Raw genomic sequence first — 20,904 nt, forward strand, 5'->3', positions numbered from 1 at the left:
TATATTTCCCATTGTCCTTGGTACTATAGAGTAAATCAATATGTCCTGTATGATTTTTTTTGTTTTTGACACAGTAAGTCATACTTCTGCATAAACAAGTTCTGTGTAATTGGAGAATTCTCATAACCAGCTCAGTAATCAAATTTTTTAGATGTCTTAATTAGTGCCCTCAGCTGGATCAAAGAACCTACTTGTCTTGGTGAGTGACTTGAGGTGTGTGTATATCTGTAGGTATGAGCAACAGCAGACTCTTTTTAATTCATTTGTTCTTGTAACTCAGACATACAGTTGTACTCGTGACACACATCGCTAGCAAAATATTCAGCCCTTTGCATAAGAAATTTCATCAGCAACATTTCTAAAGAGCATGAAATACCAATAGAATATTAAAAAAATGAATGTTTCCTAGAGATTTTCTTTCATAATTGTTTTTGTATTTTTAAATTGTGTGTCCTGTGTACTAGAACAGTAAGTTTGTCCTAATTTTGAACAATATAAGAAAAAATATTGAGAGAGATGAGCAAGGCCAAAAGAACATAAAACAAAGACTCTGCAAATCTTGATAAATGCAACTCCACCAGTAAGTGACAATATAGGTGAAACATTTCTCTTTTAAACTTTTTTCGATTAGTTTTTTGACAGGAGTACACTAGTTCAGCTTTAATGAGATTCTAGTGTAAAAACTTCAGGGCTAAATAAAAGAAACAAATCAAAAGGACCGGATGATTGCCATTTAATGTGAAAGAATGAAAGTGCAAACAATCATTGTATGACATCTAGCTGTGCTAGTCACTGCAGAATGACAGGTAGAACAATTCAAAGTTACTGATCTAAAGATGGAATAACAGCTCATATGTTTGAAGTGTTCAGAAGATGAAGAAATAAAACAGACTCTAAGATAAGACATGGTTAAGCCTTTTAAATTCTATGCCTTATTGTCAGTATCATTTGAACGCTTTTGTACACATTTTTTTTCCTCAGAAACTATTTTATCAAAGGAATTACTTTTAAGAGCTGATTTTATTATTATGCTTCAAGCTGAATGCTATGCTTTGGTTTTCAGCTAGATGAAAAAAATGTACACAATGAAAAGTATTTTACTAGTTTACTAAGCACCAGTATTGTATATGTTCGCACCTCTGCATTTTGGGGTTATATTGTCAAACCATGAATTTTAAGCAATCTCAATAACTCAGATGCTGCTTTGCTGGCAGGTAGCCTGACCTTTTTTTATAAGATGCAGTCTAGCAACCACATTATGAATTTTTGTTTATAGTTTCCTCTTTTATCTATTTCTTTATATTATTTTAAAACTAAGGAAAATCACCTATTCCTTTTTTTTTTCAACAAGCCTTTTTATCAGTGAAATAACCTATTCTAGTTACTGCTGGAAACAATAATCTGTAATTGCTGCTTTCAGTCCTAATTTGGCCTGTCCCTAGTTTTTCATCTCAATCTAATCTAAACCTATTTGAGCAAATAAAATGATATTTACCTCATCCTCTGTTACAAGCTTTCAAGATTACGGGCTTCAGGAAAAATCAATACAAAATACCAGCTTAGCAGCAGGTTTGTGCTCAGAAAGAATGCTAACTTTTCTTTCCTTCATTTTCTGACTCTCTGCTCCCCTGGAGTGAAAGCAAAGCTTAGACCATAAAAAAAAGAAGAAAAAAAATTACTTCAGTGATGTGTTTGGTTCATAGTTAGTAGCCACTTTTGAGCTTACAAGCCAAAGTGTAGTGCATGGTCAAGCTTCTAACCTTTTGCTCCTGTTTCTGCATTACACATTTTACAGAGTTCACAAAAACGAAGGATCTTGACATCTCAGATGATTTTTCAGACTCAAATACCATCTTCATTTATTATTTATTTCCTTCAAGCAGTTGGGAGTGGAGGTATCATCATACCTGACTGACTGATTTAAGGAAGTGGCCACCTCTCTGTGGGGAGATCTCATGAGAATAAAATCCTATTACTTTCCAAAAAGATTACTTCATTTACTACCTGGAATAAACTTTTGATTAAAACATTTGAATGTTGAGTTTGTAAACAACCAAGAATTCTCAATAGTGCTACCCTTTTCTTTTCTTTTTGATATTTCAAATGGATGTTTGGTTGGTTGGTTGGTTGGTTGGTTTTAACTAGGAAACCAGTCAAAATTTATAAAGAGGCTGTTTTCTGGCTTCCAACAGAGGAAGACAGAGCATTTTTATTTGAAGACCCAGTAAAACCTAACAGATCTCCTATCCAGTTTTTTGGTCTCCTTGAAGGATTTCTCTGCACTTGGGGCCAGATTTATAAAAGTATTTTAACCCTAGAAATGAAGTGAGGTCCTATGAATGAAGTGGGATTTATAAAACACATAAGCAGGTTAGGTGCTTAAATTACACTAGTGACTCATCTGCATCTTTATGCATCTAAATATCATTGAACATCTGGCCATTGGGCCCTAAGTTAGTTAGGCTTTCATGATAGTCACCATCTTATTAATAATAAGCTTGATTTGGGAAGGGGCAGTACTTTCCTTTTTTTCCAACCCACCATCCCAATGGCCATTTTTGCACAGAAAAGATTTCACCAAATGATTATATGTTTCATTCTAAGGGCTCATCTACACACATTTTTTGTACACTTATAACTATGATGGTTTGAAAACCAGTAGAGTGAAAGTCAGGATCAGCCTTAAGGATAATGGGACCCTGCATGAATTTGTATTTTGGTGCCCCTAACCCCTGCTGCCTCTTTGGACTCCGCACCCACTCCCCATCATCCCTGACCCATGCTGCCTCCCCATCAATCCCCACACCCAGCCCCTGCTGCATCCTTGGACTCCTCACCCATCCCCGTGGCCCCAAGCTCCATCACACCCCAGGCCTGCCTTTTCTCTTGACCATGGCATCTGCCTCACTGACCACAGTGCTCTGGGTGGTCGCCCACCTGTAAGGCCAGCCTTGGTGAAACTGGTGCAATCCTCTAACGTAGACACAGTTACACAAGCATAAAGTGCTTAGATTGGTATAGCTTGCTCCTCAAAATACACAGGAACTGAAGTCAATGGGAGTTTTGCTATTCACTTTAATGTAGCCATGATTTCCTCATTATCATCTAAACAAGAATGTAAAATAATAAACAAAAAATAAACTAATTAGATATTTACAGATCACTATAAAAGCAGCAAAGAATCCTGTGGCACCTTATAGACTAACAGACGTTTTGGAGCATGAGCTTTCGTGGGTGAATACCCACTTCCTCTGATTTTACAGATCCAGACTAACACGGCTACCCCTCTGATACTTGACAGATCACTATGTTCATTTTGAAGGAGAGGCATTTCCCCAAATTGTCACCTTTTCTTTCATGGTTCCACAAGACCGTTCAGCAGCATATGTTTTGTGTTCTTACCAGTAACACTTGAAAACCCACAGGGGTTGGGTAGGCTTTACAAGTCAAGGTACAAACCCAAAATCATAGTCACTAGGCCTAAGCCCCGGGGCATTAGGCACCAAGTTGCTTTGAAAAATTCCACGAGACACATATCCTCATCTTTAGGTGCCTAAATACCTTTTTAAATCTGTCCTCTCATGTTCCAGTTCATTCTGTCATTTTAAGACATATAAAACCAGAGAGGAAAAGTGGGCCACTATAACTTTATCATCAGTCCAAACCAGCTTCAGAAATTTTGAGGCAAAACTGATGGGAATTTTTGAACTGAAAAATGGTGAGTTCAGCTGTTTCACAAATTAGGTTTACAACTTCTTATTCTAATCTGCTGCATTAGAAATCATTTTAGGGGTGGGCGAGGGCAGAGATACCGGGCCAGATTCTCAGCTGCCTCCAGCTTCCATTGGGTAAAGCTGGGGAGTACAAGGGAGCCATTTGTGGCCCCCAGATTCTGGAGCTAGCTCTGCACTGGCCCTCATGTAGAAAAGAGCAGCCTAGGGACCATCTGCAAATTGGCACAGCGCACTTAGCCATGCCCCCAACACACCATGGAGAGCTGCAGGGCGGTGGCACAGGAAATGGAAACTCTAGAGTCACTGGAGAGATCTGGGTTACTTTTAGCCTACTAAGCAAAGAGAACAGAGTAGAGCTCAGCACTGAGTCAATTTTGTCCAATTTAAAATGAGAGAAATCTGCTTTGTGTGGTTCATGATCTATCTAAGACACTTATCACCGTGGTATCCCTAGTAGACGATAAGGGAACACACAAACTGGGGGTTAGATTGAGATGCCCTTACACACTAAATACACATTCAACCAGTGAAATACTGGGTTAGAAGGACTACATAATCAGAACTTATTATCCTCCTTGAAATTGCACCTTAAACCCTCTACTGTGCCAGGATACCTACGACAAACTCAACAATTGTTAAACAATCGATATACTGTGACCAATGCTTATCATGCTGACCATCATCACATGACTTTCCTTCTGTTTTCCTACTCCATTTGCTTTTAATCCTATATTTCAATGATAAACTCCTCACGGCAGGGATATCTTTGTTAAATATTTATACAGTTCCTAGTACAATGGAGTCCTGGCCTTATAGTCACTACTACTATAGAAATTATTATTAATAATAATAATGAAGCCAAAATCTCATTGGCTGATCTTATCTCAATAATGAAAGCATTTTAACATCATCTGCATACTCCTGTTTTTAAGGAAATAATATGTTTGTAAGGATTAAAATGTTAAATACTCACAATTATAATAAAAACGGGGGGGGGGGGGGGATTGCAAAAGCCTTTATAGGTGCAGAGGCAAACAAGACAAAGTGTTTCTGGAGGGTAGCTGCTCCTTCTCATTTTTTTGTTCATGCTTCGACGAGAAAAAAGATACAACAATCCAGAATTATTTGTAGTGGTCCCATGCTAAGAAGGCCATGTCCTTTAGAAGTTGAAGATCTGGCCATAACTTGAAATTCCCAGCTAAAAGAAAACAAAGATCTAGAAGGTGGTAGGGTTCCAGATGTGCAAAGGTGTTTGGGTGCATAAAGATGTTGATTGGCATCTAGTCAGATCTTAAAAAATCTGGCCTTAAGTTCTAGATTCTGACCCCATGTATACCAATATAAATCCAGAGTAAATGAGATCTGAAATCAGATTTTGGGCCTTACCATCTAAGACACAAGACACAATTCTCTGAAACTAGTGAACATCATTAATTCTTCCTCCTTAGGATCTTAAAGTATTGAATGCTATCACAGACCCATCTTGGAACCTCAACTATACATAGCTCTCTTCATTCTTTACTATGAAAAACTCTTTGCTGGTAGGAAATTGTTTAACCCAATAATATAAGTTTCAAGTTCTTTATTGTGCACATCCAATCTTGCAATTTTATCCAATCAGAGCATCATGTGGGTTTGATTTAATAGGTAGAAGACTAGCTTCTAAAAGGACCTATCCCCAGAGGGATTAAGTTCTGAATAGGAAAACTTTACAAATGCAAAAATATATTATATACAAAAAATAATCAATACTTATTCAGTAGGCCTTAATGTGTAAGGCAGTAAATGCTAAAGAAGCTTAGGGTCTTTCAGATGGACTGCAATATTGTACTTCCTTGTACTATCTTGCAAATTGTTATAGTCTAGAGAGGTGGCTTGAGCAAATTTTGAAAGAAGGGTGAAATGGGTAGTTATTTTCTCACTTATTATCATTAGAGGTACTTATTTTTGAAGTACCACCTGTGGTCCCGACTGGCCACTGTAGACAATAGAAGGCTGGCTTTGTGTGTGTTAATAAATTTCAATATAGTTAATTTCCTTGTCATTTAAAAATAAACTTCCTAAAAGGTGGTGGAAAAGAAAAGAACTAAGAGCTGGGTGAGTGATTGTGAGATCATGATAAACAATCAGAATGCTGCATGGCTCTACTCTTAGTTTTTCAGTAAGGTGTTGTTTTTGGCCGAAGTTTGGAATGGGTTCTTCCAAGTATTTGATTTTCATTTCTTTCTCTGAGACAGTTATTCTTTCATATTTTCCTCATGTTGCTGAGAAATCAGTCTCAAATGGAGGAAACAAGGATTGAGGTCAAGTTACAACTTTAAAAAAGTTCAGTCACTACCTCAGGGAAGAAGGAAGCATAAAACCTATAGTCCAGATAAATGTAGGAACACGGAGGAAGAAAACTCCGGTAAGTCCAAATCCTAACTCTGTCCCAACTAGTTCAAAGGATAAATATCACAATTCTTATGAAGAATACACCTAGTATTTTAAACAGATTGCCGGTATCCTTTACCTTGGCTGTTTATATTTATACATGTGCAGTAATATTGGATTTATATGAAATGGACACCTGCATGCTGCAGCAGAAATATTATCTTACATATATTTTGTAGTCATTTTTATGTTACATTTTTTGTCTTTGGCAATGTTTTACACTAAGTGACCAAATTATAATTTTTAAAGCTTTTCTCCTAACTAATCGACAGTAGTTCTTGGTTTTAAAATGAACGCACACAGTATGAGATTCCCAATTGAAAAAAAATTAATCGTACAGTGTAATGAAAGATTTTTGTGATGCTAAAACAATATAATTTAAAATAGAGTCAGTATAATGTTCTGGAGTATAATTTTGTTTTCGTTACAGTTGAAAAATGAAGGGTTTTTTTTATATACTGCATATCCTAAGATGATTTCAAAGTATTTTCACTTAGAAAAGCTAGCTGCTATTACATATGAATTTTCAAATCTTGCCAAGGCTTTGGAAGGAATGATGAAAATTACTATTGCATGACCTTCAGGTTTTCTTTGTTTCATAAAGGGCTAAGATAGCATTTTTGTCATTTTTCTTTCAGCTCAGGTCTTTCATCATAAATATCAAAGCATGCAATTATGCCTTCTCAAATCCTACCATATTCTACCTGTTTTCTATCCATGGTGACGGTGTTCTCTTTTAGGATATCTTTTTCTTTTGTTTTTCACAAATCTGAAAGAAATCCCATGTTTTTGTCTAGTTTCATAAATTGTTCATGAAATGGATGTTGTACTGATTAAAAAGAAGAAGAGTTGATTAAAATTACGGTTATTCTTTTATCCTAAGCAAAATCCCGAAGTAATGGCTGAGTGTCAAATCTACCAGAGTCATAGTAAACTAATTTGGCCTACAGGTGGAATTTTATTATTAATGTTCATTATGGGAAAGAGATTGATCTTAACCTCTGGTAGACATAAAGTCTACCCTTTTTAAGATTTGTACTAAATAATTCCTATTGTTCAATCTTACTTTTCATATACAGTATATTGTCCTGTCTTGTTCTGTGGGTTCATACTGAACACCCACAGCTCCCATTGATTGGAATGTCCAGCATGTCTGAAAATTAGGTCATTCTTAATTCTTGTAGACCCAGAAATGTTTTTGTTTTTTTAAGTTGTGTTGGCTTTTGCATTTTGTTTTTTTGACATAGCACAAATGCTAATCAGAATTATAATCTTTAAATCTCTGGTTCATTTTTCCATGGGATATTTTTCTGACAACTAGAAAATTAAACACTAATGACATTTATTATACACAAAAGAATTAAAATTATGTTAACTGGCAATTGAAAATAAATATAGACTTTTCCCTGGCTTAGTTGTAAAACAAAACTAATAACTATTGTTAATGCTTGCAGATGGGTCATTTTTTGTTTATTACACTCAGATTTTTATCAAATTTACAGTGACACAAGGAATGCATTGTTTTCATCAATATGAACTGTGCTGTCATATGAATGTGAACTTACTGGCTATGTCTTAAGTTAAATGTCAAGAGATGTACATTTTCCACATGGAAATAAAATTGATTTTCAGTTTCTGTTAACAGTAGTGGAGCAAAAAATCCCCATTGTATTGTTAGACCAAAATAGAAGTGTCCCAGCAAGTGTTAATAAAAATGTATTTTCCTAAATAGTAGCAGTTTTGCATATAATAACAACTGGCATAGAGAAATTATTTTTAAGCTATGATTGATTGAACTAGCAGAGCCTCATTGTTCTGCGGGTAAGATTTGCTGATGCTAGATTGTGATAAAAATGTATCTACAGTCTACCTTCTGAAAAGCCCCTTGTCCGATCCCCACCACCACCCCAGCATATAAATGCCATCAGTAACCTCCCCCCCCCCCAGCACAGTAGCTATGTGAATCAATATTGCAAGAGAAAGGAACATGACACTCACTATAAGAGTATTCATTAATTCTTAAGACTTTTAAAATATTAATAGGACTTTTCAAACAAGCTTGTTCATTTATGCAGAGCGTCCGTTCTCTTCATTCTGAAGTTGAGATTAGTTTAGATTCTTAAGATTGCCTTAAGATTTCTTCCTCTTTCCAGCTCCTTTATTTTCCCACATTGTATGATAAATGCACTGAGAAATTATTGAACATAAAAATAACATGTGATGTTATATCTGAAAGCTCTGAACAAAGCAGCTGCATGAAAGGGTTTTCAGGGTCTGTAGCAACTCATAGAAGGTTTTTGGCCTCTGTCTTTCTGAAATCCATTTGAAGCAACTTGGCTCCCACAATGTTTTCTTGTATTAGCCAAAACCTGCATTTAAAATGTTAAACCTCAGTAATAAAGGCATGCTATATTGAATACCATTTTAAAATGTATTTTATTCTCCATCCATAAAACTTAGACTGCAGATCATTCTCAAGTATAGTCAAAAGAATGGTCTATTTTAAATTTCCTTTTAATCCATTTTTGTATTCTTTATACTGACCAGAGAATGGCAATAACTATGTTATTTTTACAGATTATAAACCTTCTTCTGGCAAATCAGTCCATATATCATCCAGATTTGAAGCTGGAGTTATGTTTCTAACTAATAGAAGTTTGGGTTTGCCTTAGTTATGAAAACCATAAAAATGAATGAAAAAGTATCCAAACTAAAAGTCAAATATTCCCTTTGCCAAAGGCACAGACCATTAGGGACAGGTATAAGTGTTATTTTTATAATGATGGCTCAAAAGACGACAGTTTTAATAATTAAATTAAGCAAAATAGCCCCAAAGGCAGAAGGGTCATGCACATATGGAAAGTGCTCTAACCAGTGAGTGTGTAAGGGATGAAAAACTGAAATGAGCGACTGGGCAAGGTGTGAGGGGAAACTGATGGATGGAATAGCTAATGAAAATAACAAATAGAGTTTTAATATCTCAGTACCAATAGGACTATGGACTCCAGGGGAAGACAGGGACACGTGGTAATCTTGACCTACAGCTCAACAGAACTCATCAGACAACCTTAGAACGTTTCAAATATGGGCTCTGAAAAGCAAAAACTAGTAAACTAAAATGCCAGGCAGTAGAAAGCAACCCAAGCAATGGAACTAAAACATAACAAACAGTTCTGAAACATAGTGGAGTCATAATATTGAATGCAATTCTGCAGTAGCTACCTACAAACAATATAGAAAGGACATATTGGGTTGTAGAGAAAATGATGATGAGGGTTGGTGGGGTAGGGAGGAGCACAGGTCCAGAAAGGTTCTGTAGAATTTAATCTTCTTCTTTGTATGGCTGATGAAAATGCAGAGCAAAATCTATAATTTTATTTAGATGATTAAGCCAGATAATTGCATTTAGAGTAGCAGAGTGTATTGCTACGATGCCCCCTTCATATTTGTGAATTGAGCATTGAGTTATTATATGTTCCATAGTCTGTTCTGGGTGACCACACTTGCACACTGGAGAGTCTAATTTTCCATATGTATAGCAAGTATCTGCATCTGCCTTAGTTTGTGTGGATATGATTTAGGGTTGCTCATGAGCTTGAGATTGAAGCCAGGGATTTTCTGCATCGAGTCATTCACAAGGTGTTTATTTGTGACTTCTTGTGAACTCCACTCAGCTTTCCAAATTTCATCAGAGTTGAAGTTGCATTTTTGAAGGTTAAATGTGTGGGTCCAAAAGGGCTAATGAATCTAATGAAATGAAATATCTGAATGGAGAGGATCATATGGTAGAATTTGAATGGCTACAAATCCTAGCTTATACAAATACATTTATATGAGTGGGGTTATAGAATTGACCTCTTTATGAGAAAAAGGACACTGAATGCTCAATAGCAAGAAAGATCAAAGAGGTTACTAAGTCTAATTAAACACTTATAATGGGTGAAATACATATAAACTAGTGCAATGGAGAAACAGGACAAAATTTACTTTAAATGAATGCTTCAGAGAACTACCAGGTCTAGAGCACACAGAAGGAGAGCCTTTCTCAACTAGATAATGCACACCCAGTAATAATGACCACAATACAATTGATTTTAGCATACTTGGGTAAGAATCATACAAAAACTAGCACTAGAGTTAGCAGGAGTTTATTTTTAAAAAGTATGGTAGGTAGTCAAAGTTACCCTTAAATCAAACATGGGAAAATTTAATTTAGACTCAGGATGGAGACAAATAAACAGTGCTGTGACAGTATCACAGAAAGCACACCTACTCCTGGACAGAAAAGGAAGCAAAAAGGACAGATAAAAGCCAGCATGGGTAAATGGCAATATTTGCCAGATTATCTGATCCAAACTGATGTCCATCAGTAACTGTAAGTCCTATCTTAGTGAAATCAATAGAAAAAAATATAAACCATGGCAGAGAAGATGTAAAATTGAATGAGAGGACCAAGAGGAACTATGAAGAGCTTATAGTCAAAGACTTAAGAACAAATAACAAAAAAATGTTTAAGTATGCAAGAAACAGGAAGCCTGACAGAGAATACCTGGTTCTTAGGATCACCAGGACTACTGGGAGCAATTATGGAGGACAAGGATATTGTGAAGAAGCAAAAGTATTTCTTTAAATCTGTCTTCACTTCAGAAAGTAGCAGATATCCAAGAGTGCCGAAGGAACTGGCTCCTTTTGCTGTGCAATCTTTATATCTCTCTGCCTGGTAAATCTTCATTTCCCTAGCCAGAGACATAGTGGGAGCAATAAGGGAGCATGCCAGGGAGAGGAAAAGAAGGGATAGCAGAAGAGGGGGAAACTCTATTCCCTCACTCCCTCTTACTTTATCCCCTGCCAGAACAAATCAATCATCATGATTCACCTGTGGAGGCCAGGAGTTTTGCTGCATCTTCAAAGGACTGATAATGCATGGGACATGCCTTGGGTATGTCATAAACAGATAGCTAAGGGTTAATGTCTCTTTCACCTGGAAAGGAGTAACCTGAAACACCTGACCAGAGGGCCAATCAGGAAACAAGACTTTTTCAAATCTGGGTGGAGGGAAGTTTTGGGTGTGAGTTCTTTGTTCTTTGTCTTGTGTCTAACCTTCTCGGCTATGAGAGTGATTTTTCTATCTCCTGGCTTTCTAATCTTCGGTTTCCAAGTTGTAAGTACAAGATAGTAAGACAATAAGGCTTATATTGTGGGGTTTTTTTGTATTTACATGTGTGTAGTTGCTGGAATGTGTTAAATTGTATTCATTTTGGATAAGGCTGTTTATTCATTTTTTTCTTTTAAGCAAATGACCCTGTATTTGTCACCTTAATACAGAGAGACCATTTTTATGTATTTTTTCTTTCTTTTTATATAAAGCTTTCTTTTTAAGAGCTGTTGGAGTTTTTCTTTAGTGGGGACTCCAGGGAATTCAGTCTTCAGCTCACCATGGAATTGGTAGGGGGGAAGAAGTCAGGGGGGAAAATCTCTTTGTGTTAGATTTACTAATCCTGACTTTGCATACTCTCTGGGTGAGGGGGGAAGTACTTGTGTTTCCAGGACTGGAAACAGGAAGGGTGGAGTCCCTCTGTTTAGATTCACGGAGCTTGCTTCTGTATATCTCTCCAGGAACCCAGGGAGGGAACACCCGGAGGGGGGAAGGGAAATGGTTTATTCCCCTTTGTTGTGAGACTCAAGGAATCTGAGTCTGGGGGTCCCCCAGGGAAGGTTTTGGGGAGACCACAGTGTGCCAGGCACTGTATAGATTCCTGGCTGGTGGCAGCTTTACCAGGTCCAAGCTGGTAACTAAGCTTGGAGGTTTTCATGCTAACACCCATATTTTGGATACTAAGGTCCAGATCTGGGAAAAATGTTATGACAGGGTATGATTAAACATAGGACGAGTTGGTAGATCTGTTGAGGAGGGCACTCAGAGGTACGATCATAAGATGAAGTTAGAGGAGAATGGAGAAAATATCAGTAAGGTGAACAATTAATTATTCTAATTTTCACTTTCCAATATGGAGTTCTGCCCACTCAAGTGTAAGTGCTTGAAGGCAAATCTTTGGGCCTCCACATATAATATTCAGAAACTACTATGAAACCTTCCTAAATGTATTTTTATCCTCTCTGTTGGCTAATCCCATAGCAACTCCCTTGTGACTATCAGTTCAATTAGTGTAAAACCTCTTACCCTTGGAACTGAAAACTTTCTAATCAAAATGAATTGCCCTTTCTCTTCTCTTAGCAACCATTATTTGGGTGGCATTAATTAGGAGCAATGGGATAAAATTAAGAAAGAAAAAAACAGGAAAAAATTCCTAAAATGCAGTGTAGATAGTAGGATTTTTCTGTTATTTCTTTTTAAGATAATGTTTATTCCCTCTTTATGAGGTGGGTTTTTAAGTTGGAAATCTATATTTTTAACAGAACAGAAAAGTTTAAACATTCCTCGATCGAAGCATAATGGCACCATATGCAAAGTCACCTCAGCTCGAGTGTGTGAGGAAAAGAGTGTTATTAACATTGTCACAAAAATGTATGATTGCTTGACTCTCAGCACAGGATGGGTGGTGAAGCTTTCTTGGCATCTTATTTTGGATTCACTAATTAGTAAGGGGCTGGTTTCAAATTAAGCAAAAGGGAAAAGCTGCCTTATCTGAGATGGCATAGCTGATGATATCCAGAGAAAAAGGTGAGTTGGGAGTTTAAGGATCCAAAAAGTTTAAAGAAGAAAAGGTTTGCCCTGTACAAGATGTAAATAAAAACTATCCCCACATTTTCAAAAGGGACTAGTGACTTTGGGTGCCTCCGTTACGGATGCCCCACGTATAACACTTTAAAGGTGATTGCTTTTCAGTGGGTGAGTGCTCAGCATTTTCTGAAAAATGAGGTCCGACTAAGTTGTCTTAAATGGGGCATCTAAAAAGTGAAGCACTGAAAATCACTAGTTGTTTCTAAAAATATATCATTTTGTTTGAATTTGTAGTTTAACTTGTTGAGTTCACTTAGGGCACCTCTGTTATGGGCAGATGTCTGCTCTTGTTTAATTCAGGACAGATTGGAGAGTGCTGAATTAAAGCTATAGTAGAGTAGGCTCCCAAGGAAATCCCATTCTTGTAGATCTTTAAATCAGGACAAATCAGTGATAAATGTGCTATCGGGAACAATCTTTCATTGGAAGGGGGATAGTGTCAATAATCCAGTATGTCTTTTTCCACCTTGAACTTCTGTGATTCTTTTCTATCTCCAGCAAGCACTAGTCACATGCTGCTTTCTGAGTTCATGAATATATTTGCAAGAGGTTGAGTTTAATGTTATTTATTTTTCGTACTGTGGTAATGTCCAAAGGTCCTCCTCAGAATCCATCATTGAGCAAGATTGTTTACTAACACACAGGAAAAGACAGGACAATGACCAACTATTCTTTAGCTAGCTCTGGAGCCTATTAGGGAGAAGTGGGATTGACCAATGGCAGCATGTCTACAGGAAAGGACAAGTATTCTTGGCTAGTTGAGGACTGCTGTGCTCACACATATGGGTCAGGTCTTCCAGCATGACCCATTGCAATGCAGCTTGGCAGTAAAGCCCCAAAATGTGAACAATCCGGTATAATCTTATCTTTCAGAAAAATACATACTATAGAATGAATATTTAGTATATATCCTTGATTTCCCTCACAATAGCATTCCTCAATGTGTTTTGGAGAATGCTTCAGAATAACTTGCTTTGTCTTGGTTCATCACTTGATGACGAAAATATCTGGGTATCATTTATGTTTTAAGTAGAATGATTTCAAACAACTCCTCCTGGATACTTAGAAGTATCAGCCGTTACACAACCACAAAAAAGCTTCTCCTGTTTTTCTGGCTTATATTGTACCTAATCTCAGCTCTCAAATCAATTTTAGATTTCCATAATTGTGTCTTAAAACAGTGGTTAAAAGATGAGATTCCCTAAACAGGCACAAGAAAGATTTCTCCTATTAAGTAAAATGAAAAAAATCTATGTAAAATTTAATTAAGGATCTGACTTAACCCACAAAAAAGGAAATTAATAGTTAATGATGGAGTAGTCTTCTATGAACATGACTTCAGGACAAATGTCTCTTTCTTCATCTTTAGCTCACTCTAAGTGCATATAGAGTTTTGCAACTCACATGCTATGTACTATCACCGGTGTTGGAAAGAGGTGTTCCCCTGTGGTGGAAAGTTTTGAGTTACAGTATGTAGATACAACTGGACAATTTACGATTGAAGGAAGAAGATTAAATATTTATGTGAAGCCATCTGACAGAGTCCATCTTTAATCCTGAATTTCTTTGCTTTGGTGATTTTAAGAGATTCTTAATATTACTTATTTAGGGCCAGATTTATACTGCCATACATAGATATCAGGGAGAGTAAGAATACTCTTCTTCTCTTCCTCTCCACCCCCAAGCTGGAACTAGGCATAAACAGATTAAGACATTGCTTAGGGTCCTAAGCAACTCAAAGGGACTCCTTATTAATTATTAGTATGGGGGTGAATATTCCTGCTTAGGGCCCTCAATGGGCTAGTACCAATACTGATTCTCCCCCACCGACACTCCTGCGTAGTTTCAGTAACCATGGGTCTGGATGCCTAGTGGTAAGCAGGCACTTCACACCCATTACTCCCGTGCCTGAGCAAATGAGAGGAGATGGTTGGAAAATAGGTGGACCTTCTCCAGCCTGGGTAGACAGACTTGTATTATTGGGGATCAAGTGCACTAAAAATACCAATGTGGATGTTGTGGCTCCAGCAGAGACTTTGGCTAGCTACGCAAACTCAGGCCCAGGGGCTGAGTGGGCTTGAGAGCCTGAGCTGCTGCCCAAACTGCAATGTCCACCCTGCTATATTTAATGTGCTACTTTGAGCCCCGCTAGCACAAGTTTGTCTACTTGAGCTGGGAGGCTCACTTCTAACTGCAGTATAGACAAACCATGTTAGCCACTGCAGGTGGTCCAGCACGGGATAGAGTGAAAGTAGTAACGTGGTAATGGTAAGGACCAGAAAAAGAGTACTATACCCCCTGAAACAAGGGGACAGGAGAGAAAAAATAGAGCCTGTCTGAAGCACTGTTCCTTGCCTGTAACTGCTCTTGAAGCAGCAGGGCTGTACATGCCCCTTACCCAGTGCAGAATGTATAAACACAATATAACCCATTGCTTGTGTATTTAGTTTCCTTTGTTTTCAGTGGTAATACAAATGTAGTTAATAAAATGCAGCATCATCACTTTAGTCTGATTACAAATTATTCTTGCCAAGAATAATTAAATGTTGCAATATTGTTGCCCATAATTCTTATTCCACCATGTCCTGTTGTAATCAGTGGAAACATCCCATTTGTGGTGGCAGGATTTAGCACAATGAAGAAGGTTTAGCGGTAACTGTATGTCACTTTATAGAACATCTTCATGGCCCATATTTATTTTTGATTTCAAGGAGGAAAAATCATTAAAGTTAAGATACAAAAAACTGAAATAATTAACAATAATATATTCATCTCTGTTACACAGAACATAAATAAAGTGCATTCTATTTTATTATTCTCTATTTAGCTTTTTTAGTTACAGAAACTGCAGATGCATTCTAGCCTCTGTACCTAGCCTTCAAGGTGATACCGTGTATTGTTTTAATACATCTTGAGACCTAATAATCAAGTACATGTTTTTATGATTGACTGTTGTTGCTAGTGTCTAGCTATATAAGAATGCTTAGTTGACTAAGGTCATCTATAGCCTATAGATAATCTCCACAACTAATAAAAATGTTAATGCTAACTAGAATGTCAATCTTCTTTCCAATCATGTAGCCCTCCTAACAGAGTTTGTAATTTTAGAGATGAAATGAATCTGAAATAAGATTTTTTTAAAGAAAAAGATATACATTTACTAGTATAAACCAGGCTAGAATGTCATGTTGCTGCTTTATGTCTAGCTGCATTTTAACATCTGGGCTTTCTGTTAGTGATATGATAATGAATATCACAGTCAGTTCATTTTTGCGCAGATCTCTATGGACAGAGCACTGTATCAATGATCACTATCTAACATAAAAGATAAAAAACTATAGCTGAATCTTGGATGTATGGAATGCATTACTGCATAACTTTAAAAATCCATTTCTGTGCTTGAGTATGAGATATTTTGATCAGCACATTCATATCAAAGGTTAGTATCTGTCTCAAAGTGTTTATTATATAAATGATAGTAATACTTGGTGCTGTACGTATTCAGCCCAGATAATTTCTATTGTAGATGTAGTAAAAATAATGTGTATCAGTTTAATAGCTTTAAAGATAAGAACTGTAGAGTTTGGCATTGTGGCCTAGGGGTGGTATCATTTCAGAGACTTGGGTTCAGTTCATGGATCCAGGACGCTCCCTTTTTGTGCCTGCACAGCCTAACAATGATTGTAGAGACAGAATGTTCATTCTGTAGGAGAGTAAGTATTTCAAATATTGTCTTGCCAAGAACCTAGATCTGAAGAAAGTTAGATCATACAGCATACATACAGCAAGGCCTTTTGCCATTTGGAAAAAAATTAATCCAGTAACTTCTTAACTCGGTTTAAATGTGGTTTAAATTGGCTAACATGTGTCATGTTAGGAGGTTTCACCAGTGTATCTAGATCAGTTTGAAATTGAGATAGTTACACCAGTGCAAATTTTCAAATATAAGCAAGGTCATAAGAGCTATTTCTAAGCATGCATTCCTACTGCTGGCCCTTTAAATCTGGAAGAGTCAAGCAGCTGGGGCCATCTTACAACTGACTGTTGCTTATTGGTATGTACTGCTAACTCCTGTTACATTTTCCCTCCGTTTTCCTTTTTTTAAGTGCTGTTTTATGACAGCACTTAAGCATGTGCTCAATTTAAAGCTTTTAATATTAATTCTAAAAATTAATTAATATCCCACATGAATCTAGTTCCAAAACTTCAGGTAATCCTAACAGATGAGCATTACATTATTTGACATTATTTTCTAGTAATACAACTATATTTTTTAAGTCCATTGAGTTGAGGTGTTAAAGCTATCAGCCTATATTTAACATTACACAATACCATAGCCCTGTTTGTTTGTGCTTTTACCAACATATTCTGATATCTTTTTATTTGCCTGTTGTTTCTGAGTCTGTAGTGTACGCTCAGTTCATATTTTCAGGTTTTTCTCTGCAGTTTTGAGGGCTAGAAACTTACTTGAAACAAATGAAAATAAAGACTCTCATGTATTCATTTGCCTCCAGGAACTCGGGATTAAATACATAAACTAAATACATTGCAAAAATCATGATAAAATCATGAAAGTTGGTAACACTGTGTTTAAATATTACAAACACATTCTTTTTGCTGCTTGGATTTGAATTTCCCTATAACACTTCCATAGTAGACAGCTTCTTTTTATTTGTAAATGTACTTGTAATTGTGTACCTGACTGGACAACTCTCTAGTCTGTGAGTGTCACAGTTTTACTTTTGCTACCTAAGTTCAGCACCAGCATGCCATGTCTTCTGAAATGAGTTGTAAGTGGCTGATGCTGTATCCTACTGGATGCATTTCAACTTCATTGACTTGCAGGAAAAAGTGCACCAAGGAAAATTAGATTAAAATAGCTGATAACTATTATATTGTGTTGGAGTAAAATGGCTGCTATATATACACGACTTCCTTTCTCTGCTTACTGTTTCATTTAGAGCTCAATTGCAAGGTATTTACAAAGAAATCAGAAATCCTAGAGGGGGAAAAGCTCAAAATAAATAAATACAGTATTCAGATAACATAAAGTGAGGAAGTTAATCTCCAGCCTCTGTGAGTGGCATTGTAGCACAAGTGAACTTCACCATTACAGTTCTTATTTGCAAAATGGAATTGCTGTAATTCTACTTAAGTAACCTTTAAATGTGATTTCTGTTGCCTACGTTGGGTACCTTAGTTTTTGTGCTTTTTGTGCAATACCCAAACATTAGAAGAATTGAATGTTAACATCTGTTATTACTCTATAGTTGAACTATTGCACAGTTAGTCTCCTAGAAAAGGGATCACTTTTATAGGACTATACTTTAGATAAAACTAAAATGCTAGAGTAGAGTAACTATGTTAACCTTAAGGAAGATGTGAAATGCTGTGTAATGTTTTGCATATTGTAAATATGTTAGTCCCTGATGGCTAGATTGTCCCTGAACCCCAACTCAGCAGTACAGGAGAGCAATCCTCATTCTTCTTGATTCCCTGTGTGGCTAAGTAAGGACTGATAAATTATTAATTCCATTGACTTGTTACTCTCCTTTCTGAGAAAGTTGTTTGGGAAGAGCAAAAGAGGGGTAGGAAGCATAGAGTGGGGGGGTCTTTGGCTCTAATCTCCTACTTGATAGAGTAAGTTGGTCATGTATATGAAGAGGAATATACTGCGCCCCAACAATGAATGAAATAACTTGCTCCCACCTATACCAGAGTAAAGGGGAGGAGGGAAGGAATTGTTCCTCACTGTGGGGAGGAGCTAATGGCTCACTCTAGCCTCTAGAATGTCATTCCTTTACTAATTCTGATTTTGTAGGCAAGAGCATATTCATTTTTTCTAAGCGCAGTAAGATATATGTACCTTCACACTCTGCAGGAAGGGGGAGTTTAACAGTCCTTTTTATTTTTATAAAAGTAAAATTGCTTACCAGTATAATGCTGCACAAAGTGGTATGTATGTGTCAAAGGAGCTTAAGTTCTTGTTTAGTCTGTAAACGTGAAATCATGGCCCCACTGAAGTCAATGCCAAAACTCTCATTGACTTCAAAGAGGCAGGATTTTACTTCAGGCCTTTAAGGCAGGGAGCGTCATTTTTTTATGACTGCAGCAAACATGGTTTTGGCATTTGATAATTAATGTTAACAATATTCCCAGTGACTATGTACTGGATAGAGTAAAAATACTGGCTCTGTATTTTGTAATTTTTACAAAAGCATTTGATTGACTGTAGGATGCTGATTAGAGAAGATAAGACTATGATGCTCTCAAGGATAAGTCACTTAACTCAGATGTATGACTGTTTAACAAGAAGAACACACACATTTGTTGTACAAGGCAAGAAATCTGGCTTGTCTGAAATAGACTGTGATGTCCGCCAAAGCTCAATATTCAGACTATGTTTATTGAATTTATTTGTCAATGATTTATTCTTAGTTTGTGTTAAATCTGTTTTACGGCTATATAGAGGATGCAATGTTACAACACAGTTCTAATTCATTGGCCATAGTAGAGAAGGATTTTGATAATCTACAATGATGGCTTTGAAAATGAAAAGAAAAAGAAAAGACAAGAAAAGAAAAAAAAAGTCCTCTAATGAGCAAGAAAACCACTAGCTGTTAATTTCTAAACAATTCCCAAATGAATGGTCCACTTCTGCAGTCCTTATTGGGGCAAACCTCCTGTTGAAAGAAATGCCTGAATCATGGCTACAGGATTGGGCCAACACATTTTAGTTATTCATTGGAAATTATGTGTTGAAATGTATATTAGAAGCAGGTATAGAGGTTTAAGGGGACTGAACTTTACTGAATATATGGTGCTTAGGCAGTGGCTAAAGCAACAAACAAAAAATCTGAAATCAGACGAAAGGTTGTTTACATTTAGAAACAAGACATGACTGAAAGCCAGATTTTTATATCAGTATAGAGTTATGTAGATTTGTTTTATATTAATACTATTGACAAATAAAATCCAATTTGCCTTTAGGCAAATTTGCAGATTTGCAACTCACTGCAGTTTTTAGATAAATAAGCCCACTTGCCTCCTCCTGAGGGAGGTTGGAACTATGCAAATATATTTTAGTGCATTAAATAATGTTTGTAGAGGCCCCTGGTTATAAGAAAACAATGGAGGGAGGGGAGATTTCAATTTAATATTTGAGTCTAAGAGGAAGAAATCACCATAGACTCATTTACCTTGGAGTCAGTGCAACAATAGGTGAGAAGGCATTAATGCCTTAGCAGTCAGCATTTCAAACAGGCATCCAAAGTTGATAAGAACTGAAACTGAGCTTTGGTAAATTTAAATGTGGGGTTTAACTGAATATTTTAAACAGTTCATAAGGTGTAATTGTGATTAAATTATGTAATATTATGCTAAGAGTAATATGATTTTACAGTGCCTTCTACTAAAACTGTCACAGGTGTGTATTATGGGGGGGCAGTGTCTTGCCACAAAACTCATTTGAGATACAACATAAACCATTGTACATTAATGAGGTTTTATTATATTGTTTTCAGTTATTTTCATAAAACAGATATCATGAATATTCACACATCTGTGTGCACTTATAAGCAGGTGGTACAGCTCTTCATTTTGTATTAAGCTTGTCTGTTTTTAACTTTTGTATTTTAATATGGACATTTAAAAAATCTAAGAGTTGTGAATCGGATGGTTCAGATGTATGAGAATGAGGTATAAAACATTTCTTCCCCAAAGTAAGGGTTCAGATGCAGTCCAAGCTGATAATGTCCACCTCTGTTCACTATCAGATATTTTTTCTGTGATCTGTGATTCAGTTCAATTCCTAGTGAACAGATATCTATATTATGAAAACACAGTATTATATTTGGCTCCATTTTTGATAGAGCCAGCAGGGTGCCATGGACAGTGAAAACATATTTTGCCAATGGCTAAACCTAGTACAGGTACTCCAAATATGTACTTGCACTTGTAGTAGGCTAGTAATAAAAAGAAATACAAGTTTGTTTA

This window comes from Gopherus evgoodei, chromosome 2 (genome assembly GCF_007399415.2).
Source record: "Gopherus evgoodei ecotype Sinaloan lineage chromosome 2, rGopEvg1_v1.p, whole genome shotgun sequence".
Classification (NCBI taxonomy): domain Eukaryota; kingdom Metazoa; phylum Chordata; order Testudines; family Testudinidae; genus Gopherus; species Gopherus evgoodei.